The following is a 14,230-nucleotide window of genomic DNA, read 5'->3' as shown; positions in this document are numbered from 1 at the left end:
AATAAGCCGATCAGAGAAAAACAATTATCATATGGTTTTACTCATATGTGAAATATATGAAATAGTGTGGAGGATCATAGGGGAAAGGGGGGACACTGATCGGGAAAAAAACAGGAGGGAGACAAACCATGAGAGACTGAACTTTGGGAAACAAACTGAGGATTGTTGGAGGTTGGTGGGGAGATGGGGGAACTGAGTGACAGGCATTGAGGAAGGCATGTGATGGAATGAACACTGGGTGATATAACCAACTGATGAATTATTGAAAACTACATCTGAAATTAATTATGTACTAAATGTTGGCTAATTGAATTTAAATAAATAAATAAATAAATAAATAAATAAATAAAATAGAATTTCACATTGACCATTGCAAAAAAAAAAAAAAAAAAAAAGAAAGAAACCAAAACAAAACAGAAAATCCACCAGAACTCTGGCCTTACCACCAAAGGCTAACCCCCTGGGCACCTGTGTGGGTAACTGTGCCCTGAGTTAGGCGTTTAAGGTCCTCTATCCACTATTAGGGTGACAAGTCAAGTGGGCTCCCTCCCCAGGACTCTTGGACAACCCACCCTCCTGGAAGGGTAATCGATTCCTACCTCCTTCGTATGTGACCTGGCTGTTCCAGGCTCCATCAGGGACCCCAACCTACTGGGTGAGGAGGAAAGACTGTTGGAAACCCATAGGTCCTCCATGGGAAGCACAGGCTGTAGGTGGGGGGGGGGGGCATGAGGGAAACAGACTGGGTCACTGTATCACCCTGCAGCAGAGTCACCCCCTGGCAAACATATGCAATGAACAAAGACGGGCTGGCCCCAGAGAGTCCATGAAATTCTAGACCCTGCTGGTTCCAGTGGATTTCTCCTGAGTTGTTAGGTTGGAATTCTGGTGTCTTATTACTGCCATTGGGACACCCTGAGTCTCAAGCCCCCAGAGCCTGCCCACAGGAACCACATGAAAGAGGGAAGGAGCCTCAGAGGAGGGAGATCCCTGAGACCTTGACAGACAGGACCAGGAGTCCCAGCAGCAGAAGGAACATGAGATCGAGGATTGGCCAGGCCAGGGCAAGAGACCCTAACTCTCTGCCCTGACTTCTCTTGTGCCCAGAAAGAAACAGGGCCTGGCCCTGCCTTGACCCCCTAGGTTCCCTGGAGGACCTCGGGGGATGTGGGTGCCTCAGCTCCAGGCTGGGATCCACCCTCCCACCTCCCCCAATGCTTGTGTGACTGAGATCACGTTCTCCTTCAGAGCAGTTAGGGAGAACTGTTTTCAAGACCCTGCTGGGCTCCCCTCCCCCAATCAACCGACATGCCCTGGTTGCCTGGAACTTGTTTACTTTAGAGATGGAACTCTCCACAGGGTTCTGAGTGGGCAGTTGTGGCCCACAGGACGCTGGCACTCGGAGCCAGAGCTATGGAGCTCTACACAGCCTTGGAGGGCCCGGCTTCGGCCACCGGATCCACTTTCCAGCTGGTCCTGGAGTGCCTGTGGCAAGCGCTGCTGGTGATTACTGGCAGCTGGGGACACAGCCCATGTGGCCCTGTGTTTCCCTGGGCCATGCTGCTGTGTACCGTGGGGCTGGTTTTCCTCGTGAAGAGACGACTCACTCCCTGAAGAGGGAAGGCCCTGGGCACAAGCTGCTCTGCCCCCCACAGAGTCTGTGGAGCCCCCAGTGAGAAGAGAGCGGCCACCACACAGACAGATGACGCCCACAGGCCTCCCAGGGGGGAGGTCAGCCCGCCCAGGTTACAAATCCTGTGCTTGCTGGCATTTAATAGAAACCTGGACACGCTGTTACTTTGGAACACTCTCAACTTTGTGAAGATGGCACAGAAGAGACGTCTTCAACGTCCCCGAGTTCCTGGGGACAAACCCATCCTAAGATCCTCAGAGGAGGCTGGGGACCAACTGCCGAGCGAAGCCCAGAAGGACGTGAGGGAGAACGTTCACTTTCCAGAAAGTCCAGATCTGCTCCACAGTGAAATTTCGAGATGCAGGCAGAGAGGACAGGACAAGGAGCGAGAAGAAAGGCTGGAGCAGGGGGAGGCAGGCATGAAGCCGGTCCCGAGAGGTCCAGCCAGCCGGTCCCCACCCAGTGTAGACCCGGGCCTGCAGGCCGTCCCCTCGCCCCACCTCCCTGCAAAACTAGGGGGGGCCGAGAACAGGAGGGTCCAGCCAAAGAGAGAAGCAGGACGTGGTGATCACCCCGTCCAGCGGGCAGCCATTGACCTGAAGGCTGGCCCTGACGGTGGCGGCCTCAGTGTGTCCCCTCGACGACCCGAAGGGGAGCCTGGGGACAGAGCCACACAGCCCCGGGCAGAAAGGCCAGAGATCCCAGAGCTCGTCCGACAAATACACAGTCTCCAAACCCGGGAGGCCTCTTTGCAGGCACAAAATTCCCAGCTTGAGAGTCAGATTCAGCAGCTGAAGCTCATCCTTCAGAAGCAGGAGGACGAACAGGACCAACACACCCGGCAACTTCACCGCCAATTGTCTCAAGAGAAAGCTCAGTGCCTGGCGGTAGAGAAGCGCCTGGCCGGCCTGTATAGAGACCTCAACCGCACCTACCAGGTTTGCAACCTCCACAAGAAGATCGCCCAGGACCTGGCTCAGGAGCTGGAGAGAACCATGGCCCACTATCACCAGGAGGTCCTCTTCCATCAGGACAGGGCCGCCAAAGGCTGGGAGGCAGCTGCGTCCAGCGAGAGAAAGTTCCAGCAGCTGAGGCAAGAGAATGCCCGCAAGAGGCAGAGGCTGGCCGTGTTGGAGAGGACCTGCCGGCCTTTCCCGACTGGCCCCCCTGCTCCTCCCGCAGCCCCCGGAGGCTGGCAAGTGTGCGGGGGGGCCCCGGGGTGGTCAGGCCCCCAGGAAGGAGGAAGGTCGCACTGGGAGGGCACAGGGATCCCGGGCCCCTGCGGGTGGGACGGGGCTCGGGGCAGCTGGGTCCCGAACAGCCACCCCCCCGGCACAGCCCCGGCCTGGAGTTCTGCGCACCAGGCCTGATGCCCTCTCTCCAGCGAGGCTGCTCTTGCTCAGCTCGGGCCACAGTCACGCTGAGCACGACAGCATTATGACCTTCCTGCTGTGCTGTGGCCGCAGAGCTTGGTTACTAGTCTCCTAAGTACGTAGGTTCCCCATCGGATGCTTTAGAGTTCTATACTATAGGTGTGATATTTTGATTTTAATTAATCCACTATGACTTACCACATCCCTTAAGGTTGACGAGGAGAGAGATGTTCAAAACAAGACCACTTCTGGGCGCTAGGATGGGGACAGGTACAGAAGTAACTCAATATTTATGTGAATCAAATGTGGTTGGTTTAAAAAAGAAAAGAGAAAAAAAAAACAACATCCCACTGAAACTACGTATAATTGTTAATGTAGTCCTAAATTTGTATTTTAGTCCTAAATTCAAATTTTAGTCCTAGATTCAAATTCTAGTCCTAAATTCATATTTTAGTGTTAAATCTATATTTTAGTCCTAAACTCATATTGCAGCCCTATTCATATTTTAGTACTAAATTCAAATGTAGACCAAAATTCATACTTTAGTCTTAAATTCAAATTTTTCATATCTTAGTTCTAAATTACTATTATAGTCCTAAATTCATATTTTAGTCTTCAATCACATTTTATTCCTAAATTCTTATTATTTAGTTATAAATCATAGGATTAGTTCAGTCCTAATTGTAAAGATAAAAAACTTAAGAGCTTGCAATAATTTCTTGTTCTGTAATTTCTTTTCGTAAGCTTTATTGTTTAGCTTAAGATACTTTGTTGAAAAAAAAAAAGATACCATTTGTTGTTTCACATTGGTGAATTGGATGCAGTCCCAATTGCTAAGCTTTCTCCTCGTGGCAAACACACACTCCCCTGCCCCTGGGTGTGCACGTACACACCCCCGATGCCGAATCTAGACACCCTCATCTGCTCTGTGAGTCCCAGAAAATGTAAAACCATAGTGGAAAATTGTAAACTTTGCTTATTGATAAATAAATAACAGAAAAAAAAACCGTGTGTGTTTAATGTGTGAATAGAGGACAGACTCCCGGATCTTATTCCCAGGGAGCAGAGGCCCTCGTGTCCCAGCACAGACCCCAAGCAGGAGCTCTCCCCCCACAAGGGGCAGAGGAGACAGAGGCCAGAGGACAGTCCCGAGCTGTGGCAGGGAGGAGGCCAGGACCCGGGAGGGGGCCCCCGGCCTCCAGGAGCAGGGGTGCTGGTCCCAGCCCTGGGCCTGCAGGGAGGACAGGGAGGTGGCCCCCCGCTGAGCCCCGTGGGGGGCTGTCCCAGGAACGGGGAGATGTGCCCCTCTGTCATCCAGTCCCCCTGGCATGGCAGGAGCAGGGCAGCCACCCTGGGGCCGGGGAGAGCAGCAGGGGAGTCAGCCTCGGGCACAAAGCAGGCACACAGGGGTCCAGAGCGATTTGGAGAAGGACCAGCGCCCGGGACTCCGTGGATCCAATGTGTGCGTGTGTGTCACTGTCTCATCGGCGCCCACATGTGCAGTGAGCATCCAGCAGCTTCTCTGATGGCTTTGGCGCTGGTGGAGTGGGTGGGGTGCGTGTGGGATGGAAGCCACAACCCAGGGAAGTCCGTGGACCCCCGAGCTTTCCTCCTAGTGACTGGCGAGGCCAGAGAATCAAGAACAAAGCGACAAGGAGGAGGATTGTCTGCCCTGCAGAGAATTCCCAACAGGTGGTGGCTGGCGGGGTCAGGGGCCACACCCGGAGGGACATTCAGGCTGAGATGCAGGGGACAGGAGGTGGTCTGGGGTGGGGGGGAAGGGGACAGAGGCTCTAGGCAGAGAGCCCAGGAGTAGAGAGGCTGAGGGCTGTGCTCTTGGGGGGCAGGGGGCAAGGAGAAGGGCCGCTGCACACACCTCTCCCCAATGCAGGGTAGAGACACCAGGGGAGGGTTTAGACCTGGGACAGGGGGTGCTGGTTGGGCATGTGTGTGATGTGTGTTCTACAGAGATCTCCCTGGATGTGGGGCCAGGGGAACCTGGGAGGGGAAGGGAGGGCTGGATTCTGGAAGGAGGCTGACTCTGGGCTCCTGCAGGAGGACAGACTGGGACCAAGGTTGGGCCGGTTGGGGGTCAGAGGAGAGGCAGGAAGAGAGACTCAGACCTTTTCTGAGAACCCCTTGTGTGGTCTGGGTGTCCCCACATCACCCTTAGCAAAATCTCTGCAGGGCGACCCTGGGGAAAGTCAGCAAGGCCTGGACCCATCGCCCCATGGGAGGCCTGGCCTCCAGGGAGGCGAGCGTGGAGTAGGCGTGTCCTCGTGGGCTCCCCCCAGACCCCACCGTACCTGAAGGCCCCCGAGAGCTGGTGGTCTCACCTCCCAGCGGCCCCCACAACGGGGACCCCAAGGGCAGCTTCCGGAGGGCTCCAATGAGGACCCCCAGGTGGGCACATGAACTCCCTCAGTCTAGCCGATGCTGCTACGCCTGGGAACCACGACAGTAAGAAATGTCCTCCTGCCAAGTCCCCCGCAGCAGAGGGGAGAGACTCAGGGACTGCAAGTGCTCGTGAAGGGGGCATGTGCACCCATCGCTGGGCTCTGGAACTGTCCCTCTGCGGGTGGGGTGGGGAGGCAGGGCAGGAGGGCTCCCTGCAGGAGGTGGCCTCTGAGCTGAAGACTGAGGGTGAGCAGGACTTACCAGGTGTCTCCCACTTTAAAGAGCACAGGAATTTCCTGAAGACCTTGGGTATAGAAGGATTCTGATTCCTCGGGGCCGTGGAGCTGAGACCCTGCACTCCCCGTGGGCTGTTTGTGCTGGGAAGACCTGGAGTGGCAGGGTCCTTAGATGAGGATGGGAGAGGAATCGGGCGCCGATGCGAGGAGGACCACACTCGGGAAGTAAGCACAGAGCATGCAGCGCCACTCAGCCCTTCAAAATGCAGACATTGCCAACCCTCAGAGCTGGCATCCAAGGAACCTAAAGCTGCAGATAAAGGAAAAGTGTCTGTCAGTCTGACATCACCCCTCATGCTTCAACTGGACAGATATCACCAGAATAACAGCACAGAACCATTGAGCCCCTCCTCTTGGCTACTGGTTTTAACAGTAACCTCCTAAGGAACACCCCGAGCCTGACGGGGCCCATCATAAACTAGACCAATCACCCTGGGTGCACAGTTAGCCTCTAGGAGTGACCCCAGAGCTGTTGGGTGAAGATCACCCCAGGGGTGTGCGCTCCTGACTGAGCAGGGGTGACAGGCCAGAAGGGATGCCAGCTAACTATGTCTGCAAAGACCCTATTTCCAAACAAGCTCACCTTCTGAGGTTCCAGGCAGCTGTGATTTGGGGGGATGCTATTTAAGCCAGCGTGGACACCAAGCACCAACCGGGTCTCTGTTACCTCACTCTGCATGAAGTCACACCTGCCTGGAGAGACCACATCCTGGAGAGAAGCTCAAGACACAGGTTTGGAAGGACAGGGGTCTGGATCCAGCAAAGAAGCGGGGGACAGGGCTGGGGACCAGGAGCTGTGGGGGTTGTGTCTCATGTGCACCACGGCCCCCAGCTCACAAAGGGTCCTGTCCCTCCCTCTGTGGGTCTGGGCTATTCACTGTCAATGCACACAGGGCCTGTGGGTGGCCAGCAGACTTCCCCCCTCACCTGACAGTTTGGGGTCCATGATGGAGCCTGGAGCAGCCTCCTCGCTCTGGGCGGGTGGGAATAGCCTGCCCTTCCAGAAGGGTGTGCTGCCCGTGAGGCCTGGATGCGGGAGCCCACTCGATTTGTCACCCTAGCAGTGGATGGAGGACCCTTCAAAGTCTAAGTCAGGGCACAGGCACCCACAGAGCTTCCCTGGAGGTGGTAAGGCCAGACTTCTGGTGGGGATTTCTATAAACGGATGGCAGAGCCTTGGGATTTAGTGTCCTCACCCTCATGTCATGAACCTGAGGACTCGGGGGGGTTTGGCTTTACAGAGCACGCCTGGGAGCGTCTCACCAGCAGGATGTGTGGTGGACCCCTCTGGTCTGTGCCTGGGAGTCGGGGCCCTCCTGTACCTCTCAGATCCCACAAATACTCTGCCCTGCAGGCTTCATCTCCCTCAGAACATTCGTTGAGAGAACTTGGCGTCGACCTTGCTCAGGAGGAGGAAGTGCCCTCCATCTCCAGCCCATGTTTGAGGAATCTCAACAGATGGGGACGAGCTGCCTTGTTGTCTCATCCCATTCAGAGGGGCCCGTGGTCCCAGACCAAGCAGAGACTACCTCTCAGGTGACAGGCTCTGGGCCAGGCCTGAAAGGAGATATGTAGGGGTTGTGGGGAACAGAAGTGCCCGTGAGCTTCGATCCTACAAATGCTCTCATCTGTCAGGGAGTTTGTGCCAAGGTGGCTGTTCAGGGGCTGGTGCGGGGTAGGGGGGTGGGGGGGGCTGGTGCAGAGGTGCCCTCAGGGGGGAGGTGAGCGCTCCATGGACCTGCTGAATGAGGCCCTGGCTCCTTCAGGCCTGGGTGCCATTCCTGGGAGCCAGAGGCTGGGGGCTCCTGCCAGGACCAACTCCCCTCTTCCCTCCTGGCCCTGCAGACGTGCTCAGGCAGGAGGACTCCTGGCGTGTGAAGCATGTGTGTGCAGCCCCTTCCAGGCAGCCCCTTCCAGAATCAGCCCCAGGGTGCTCCGGGCAGGCGGGGCCTCAGGCCTGGGATTCCAAGGCCCAGGAGGAAGCCTGGGTCAGAAATGCAGCGAGCCCTTGCTGGGGACAGAGGCCTGGGTCTTGCCCCTGAGGCCTCCTTCTCCCCAGGGCAGTGGCGGCACTTCCCAGGAGCTGACCCAGGATGGAGGTGCCCCCTGCACACACGGCAGCTCGGAGCCCCAGGCCCAGGCCCTGCTCCCAGGAGGGGCCCACTGTGGGCAGGATGGGTCAGCGGCCAGGCTGAGCCCTTACATCATGGTCCCTGCTGTGTTGCCTGGGGAGGTTTGGAAGCAGGGCCGAACAATGTCCTCATGGCCCCCAGGAGAGGAATGGACAGTGGGGGGACCCCAGAAGGAGAAGGCCCTGGAATCTCAGAAACAGGGAAGCTTCTCACTGTGCTTCTACTTGTAAGGTAGGGGCCTGGGTGTGGCCCCTGAACCTGTGAGCTGTCCCACTGTGTGGCTTCTGGTGGCCTCTGGGACTCTGGACAGAGCCTCCCACTGAAGACAGTGGTTGCTCTTCAGGACATTACTACGAGGTATAACCAACAGGATAGTTTCACGTGCATGTGCAGACTTCAAACTCCTGAAGCTTCAGAGGGGGCTCAGCTCGGGTCCTTTGTGAGACTGGGAAAGAGGCTTCAGGAACAGCTGGATCAAGGGTCCAGGTGTCAGGATTTTGTTTCTTGCTGTCTTTTGGCTTTCCTGCTTTCTCTGTGATAGCTTCGTTCTCCACCAGAGGATCTCCAACAGAGACACAGTGGCCCTCGGCACCCCAAGTTCCAGGATTCTTGGTGCTTTTGATTTCAGGAGAGAAGTCCCCTCTTTCTTAGTGTCTGTATTTGTCTAAGGAGGGGAGCTGGGCCTGGGCCTGCTCAGGTCTCATGCCTACCCCTGGACTGAGGGGTTTGAGGTCATTCCCTGGTTGAGGAGGGCGGTTCCCAGGAGGCAAGAGAACAGGGGCAGAGATGTTAGGTGAACCCAACATCAGGCTTTACTACTGGATGTTTGGAGATCGGCCTCCCAGATGGGACCATTTAGGGGGTACCTGGTGACAGCTTGGAGACAGGGAGGAAGAGTACTGATGGAGGAGGGAAGAGCTTCTAAAAACCCTTGCACCCCAACAAACTCACAACTCTGAAAACTTGAAAACATTACCGAAATAGTGACAAGAAAGGGTTTGCACATCCCTTTGCTTCCTGAACAGGCTGCTGCTGGAGAACACAGAGCTTTCTGGAGGCTGTGCCCTGCAGATTCATTTCGGATTTGACATTTAAAAGAATGTTCCACCCACGGCTTTTCTCTGAGAGATGAGAGTATCTGTGAAGTTAATATTCAGGTAGAGAAATGGTGTGCTTGGGGAAAATCACCGCGTCTGAAATGCCGTGCCCCGGGACTTGATTCGTAGGAGAACTGCAAGAACAAAAAGGTAAAATGCAAAATTCTTCTCTGACATCTTCACTGCCCAGGAGGTCCCAGCTCAGACGCGGTGGGAGTCCTTTCCCTGCCGCCCCTGCTGCCGAGGGCTGGGGGGTCACCCAGGGCCCAGAGAAGGGGCTCCCCAGAGTGAGCTCGGGTGGGAAAAGCTGTGGTTTTATTTTCACATTGAAGTGTTGCATTTCCTTTGATTATTGAACGGAAGCAACAAATTACAGCAGTTTTAGCAGGACTCGGGATGTCATCACCGATGGAATCCGAGATATTTTATACCCCGTTATTTCTGTGTGGAATCTGGAAATCCAGCCCCTGCTCCTCTCTGCTCCGAAACTGCAGTGGTTATTAGACCTGTCACTGGATCTTACTACAAATGCATCAGTAAAGAAGCACATACATTGCTTTTCTGCAATTATAATTCAGTACCCATTTTGATACTGGTGTGTTGTTTGTTATCCTTCTGAATTATATTTAGGGTATTTAAGTATACAATTCTGGGAAGGGGGCCACAGGCCTCACTGGTCTGCTGCGAGGAGCTACGGCGCTTCCCAGTTCTGTGCTATGAGTCTGGCAGGTGCTCTTCAGGGAACCCTCTCAACCACACTGGGAAGTGGGTACTGACCATCCGCCTGCTTAACAGATGGAAAGATTGAGGCTCACAGAGTGGATACGTCCCCCTGGGATGCTGAGCAGCAAGTGGCAGAGCCGGACTCCAACTCCAGAAATCCTGGTCTCCCCTTCCATCCCACCTGCTAGCACGTCCTCAGACACCCAGCGAGGCAGGCCCCTCTCCCTCTGGAAGCCCCTCTCCTGGAATCACGGGTGAGCAGGGTTTGTCTGAAATAATTAATTGACTGTTACCCAGAAGCAGAAACCCACCAAAGAGAGATGAGACAAGCGTTCGGCTCACCTGATTTTTAAGCGGAAACCATGAGGCATCACCCCTCTCATGCTATTTAGTGAGCCACACTCACATGCCTCCAAGGGCACAGCGCGTGCAGCATGCGTGGTCCGTGCGGGACTGGGGTGGACGCTGGGCAGATGGGCTGGATTGAAGGTGGGGAGGACAGGTGAGGAAGGAAAGGATGAGCAGGGGTGAGAGGGAGAGGACAGGGAAGCTGGAGGCAAATAGGAGACTAAGCCTAAGCGTGGGCAAATCACAGAAGGTAAGGGGCACGGCCCTCCTCTTGCACAGATGTGAGTTCAAATCCTGCTCTGGCCTCACCAGCTCTGTGAACCGTGCTGCTTCCAGGCCTCACACCAAAGACTTTGCACCTGCCTCAGAGATGAGTGTGGGGTTGACAATTCTGCGTGTGGACAGGGAGCAGGCCTGGCCCTCGGTGGGTGCCCGTCCGTGGAGACACAGGCAATGTGGGCCTGATGTCATCTGGCACCATGAGCTGTTGCGGGCTTGGGCTTTGGGGACAGAACCTTTTCCCTGTCTTTTAATTTTTTTTAGATTTTATTTATTTAATCATGAGAGACACACAGAGAGAGGCAGAGACACAGGCAGAGGGAGAAGCAGGCTCCATGCGGGGAGCCCGATGTGGGACTCGATCCCGGGTCTCCAGGATCAGGCCCTGGGCCAAAGTTGGCGGCGTTAAACCGCTGGGCCACCAGGGCTGCCCCTTTTCCCCCATCTTATCTCAGTCCTGCGTGTTGCCACTGAAACTTGCTCCCTGCTCTCCATCTGCTCTTCATCTGGAAGCATCCTGGTCTCGTGGACCTGCCACCAGCCAGGCGCCGCAGCACCGGGACGAGCATCCCCAGAGCACCCAGCTGCGAGCCAGCAGCACCCTTCCTCCCTTAAGGTTTTCTGCACAAGGAGCTCGTGTCCCTCAGCATCTGTTGGCCGCGTCCCACCAGGGTGACTTGTCACTTCAGCTCATGCCATCTGCACACTCAGCATCCTGATGGCGACCCCCCCCCCCAAATCATGGAGGGAGCCCAGGATTCCCGCACTTGTCTTCCTAGCCCTTGGCTTTCACATTTCACAGCAGCACTGTCTTTTCCAAAAACAAAAAACAAAAACAAAAACAAAAGCCCGGCCCCCTCCATCCCCAGCCGTGGCTTCTCGGCAACCCCCCTTACACAGCTTGGCAACGGAAAATAGCAAGTTCCTTTTCTTTTTTTTTTTTTTTTTTTAAATTTTTTTTTTAATTTTTATTTATTTATGATAGTCACAGAGAGAGAGAGAGAGAGGCAGAGACACAGGCAGAGGGAGAAGCAGGCTCCATGCACCGGGAGCCTGACGTGGGATTCGATCCCGGGTCTCCAGGATCGCGCCCTGGGCCAAAGGCAGGCGCTAAACCACTGCGCCACCCAGGGATCCCTCAAGTTCCTTTTCCAAACATCCTCGGGTAAAGTACGCAGGGCCCTGAAAACCAGGCCGCGCCACCTTCCGGGTGGTGAAATCGCCACCTTGGTTTCCTATTGTCAAGAACCTGACCCGGTCACCAGGCCAGGGACAGGTTCCCTGCTCTGGGTATGTGGCCGGTCCTCTGATTTCCATGCAGGCTGGGGACGAGGGGCAAAGAGCCGCCGCCCCCGGGGCTCAGGAGGGAAGGTGCACGGTTCCCCAGGCTGGGGGCCAGGGCAGGGCGTCTTTCCTGGGTGAGTCCCCCCCACTCACGGGGGTCCCGTGCTCCCTGGGCAGCAGCTGAGCCCAGATGGCCAAAATGGGAGGCAGGGTCTTCCCACGGCTCAGGTCGGGATGGTCGCCGAACGCCCCTGCTGAGACACAGGGCATCTGCGTCAGGAGCCTTGGCAGATGCTCTCTTTCCAAAGGGACTTACCCGTGATTGCGGAATGGATGTGGCCTCACATTAAGATGTTTTATGACCCTGATTAACCAGGAGAGGGGAGCTGGAGGGAGGCGGTGACTAATCCTCCCACAGGGGAGCTGGACCCCATCATCCCCACGTAGACAGAGAGGCTGGAGCAGCCGGTGGGGGGGTCTGCTCCCCCGCTCCCACCAAGGAGAAGCCCAATTCCAGCCTGGGCGGGAACCTCAGGCCTGCTGGTGGCCTGTGCGGGGCAGAGACCTGTTCCTGCCCCCGGAGGGGGTGCCGTCGAGCACAGACATCTTATGTAGGACAGAGGGAGCTGTGGCCTGGGAGGTGGCATCTGCATGCCGGGGGGGACAGGGAGCCCAGACCCCACTAGGGAGGGCTGTCCCGGAGGGGTCCCGGCTGCCCCCTTTGAGACAGGTGTAAGAAGGAGTCACAGGAGGACACAGCCCCTGACATCCCTCAGGGTCTTAGCTTGGGCCCCACCGGAAGGCTCTTTGCCAGCCCGAATCCTGAGCAAGTCCCTGCTTCTCTCAGGAAGAGTGTGTTCTCCCGGTTTGGCTTCCCTCTCCGCTTGGCCCAGAAAGCTCAAGGCTAAATTTCAGAGCCTGGTCAGGTTCTCCAATTCCCATAATACATACGGAGCATTCTGACCCCCCACCCCTCGCCAGTCTTTCTGTCTTAGTTCTCTGCCCTGATCTCTCGGGCATTGGTGTTTCTGGTTCTCAGTTTTAGGGCGCCCGGCCCTGTGTGCATCTCTGGTCCACACGGAACGAGGGCGAGGGTAATAAGGAGCTCATCTGTCTGTCCTGCTCGGCTGGGGGTGTGTCCAGGGTGTCCATCCACATGACCACCCATGTTCCCAGAGGAGATCCTCTCTTAAATCCACCCAGAAGCAGAAAGGGTGGGGTCAGGCACGGGGCACCCAATTATAGAACCAACCCATCTGGGCCCAGGGGCCGGTGAAGGGGGTCTTCGTGCCCAAGACTCTCCTCACTGTTTCAGAGGAGTGAACTAGCTGCATCTATCAATGTGAACAATTCTCCAGAACAGACGACTGAGCCATAAGTCAAGCTGCAGAAGAATATGTACAAGATGATATTTTCAAAATGATTTTAAAACATTTTTTTAAGATTTTATTTATTTATTCATGAGAGACACAGAGGGAGAGGCAGAGACACAGGCAGAGGGAGAAGCAGGCTCCACACAGGGAGCCCGACGTGGGACTCGATCCCAGGACCCCGGGGTCATGCCCTGAGCCGAAGGCAGATGCTCAACTGCTGAGCCACCCGGGTGCCTTGGGTTTAAATTTTAAGTTGTTTTCAGCAGTTGGCTTGTTTATGAGATGGCACTCTGGCCACCAAACTGAGGATGTCTGGCCTGTCAGAGGTCAGGGCAGGGCCTGCCTTGAAAGACCCTAGTCCTTCCCACTTTTCCAATGGCTCACCTACATCTGTGGGAATTGGCTACTGGGCCCAGGGACACAGGGACACAGCCGGTGGCCTCAGCCAAGGCACCACGCAGAGTCAGCAGGTCCATGTGGGGATGCAGGGAAGCCCCCTTGGGGGGTTCCAGCAGGCCAGAGCCCTAATCCATGAACAGGGATGGGGTTCCTTCCTGGGCCACTCCCAGGAAGCTGTGGCTGGGTGCAGTGAGGGACACCTCAGCTCGGGCACAAAATCTGAGAGGGGGTCACCTCAGGCCCGCTGTGATGGCTATCACCAGAGAACAAAAACAGAAAGGAGCCAGGGGTCGGTGAGGATGTGGAGAAATTGGAACCCTTGTGCCTTGCTGGTGGGAATGTAAATGCGGTAGCCACTGCAGGATCCAGTGATTGTGCTTCGGGGTGTATACGCTCCAAGGAACTCCACAGATACTTGCACCCCGCCGTTCGCAGCAGCATCACTTACAATACCGGAAGGTACCAGAAGGTACAAACAACCAAAATACCCATTGATGGACACGTGGGTTAACTAAATGCACTCTCAGCCACACACAGAATCTTATTCGGGCTTAAAAAGCCATGAAGTGGATCCCTGGGTGGCTCAGCGGTTTGGCGCCTGCCTTTGGCCCAGGGCGCGATCCTGGAGTCCGGGGATCGAGTCCCACGTCGGGCTCCTTGCATGGAGACTGCTTCTCCCTCTGCCTGTGTCTCTGCCTCTCTCTCTCTTGCTCTCTATGTCTATCATGAATAAATAAATAAAATCTTAAAAAAAAAAGCCATGAAGTTCTGACACCTGCTGCTCTGAGGGTGACCCTTAGAGTCACCATGTGCAGCACAAGGGGCCAGTCCCCAAGGACAGGCGTTGTGTGATTCCATTTAAATCAAGCTTCTGGAGCAGTCAGGTTCTTAGACAT

At 55.6% G+C, this 14,230-nt stretch overlaps 1 long non-coding RNA gene across 1 annotated transcript; it reads left to right on the top strand.

Moving 5' to 3' along the window:
* The first annotated feature begins 6,613 nt into the window (after positions 1–6,613).
* On the top strand, positions 6,614–9,154 carry LOC119867023. Its single transcript, XR_005382017.1, has 3 exons — positions 6,614–6,827; positions 7,054–7,235; positions 8,857–9,154. It is a non-coding gene; the product is annotated as an uncharacterized LOC119867023 (long non-coding RNA).
* The last annotated feature ends 5,076 nt before the right edge of the window (positions 9,155–14,230 follow it).

The sequence above is a fragment of the Canis lupus genome, chromosome 31, assembly GCF_011100685.1.
Source record: "Canis lupus familiaris isolate Mischka breed German Shepherd chromosome 31, alternate assembly UU_Cfam_GSD_1.0, whole genome shotgun sequence".
In the NCBI taxonomy this organism is placed as follows: Eukaryota; Metazoa; Chordata; class Mammalia; order Carnivora; family Canidae; genus Canis; species Canis lupus.
The sequence above is the reverse complement of the archived record's forward strand: the minus strand, read 5'-3'. Positions and strand labels throughout refer to the sequence as shown.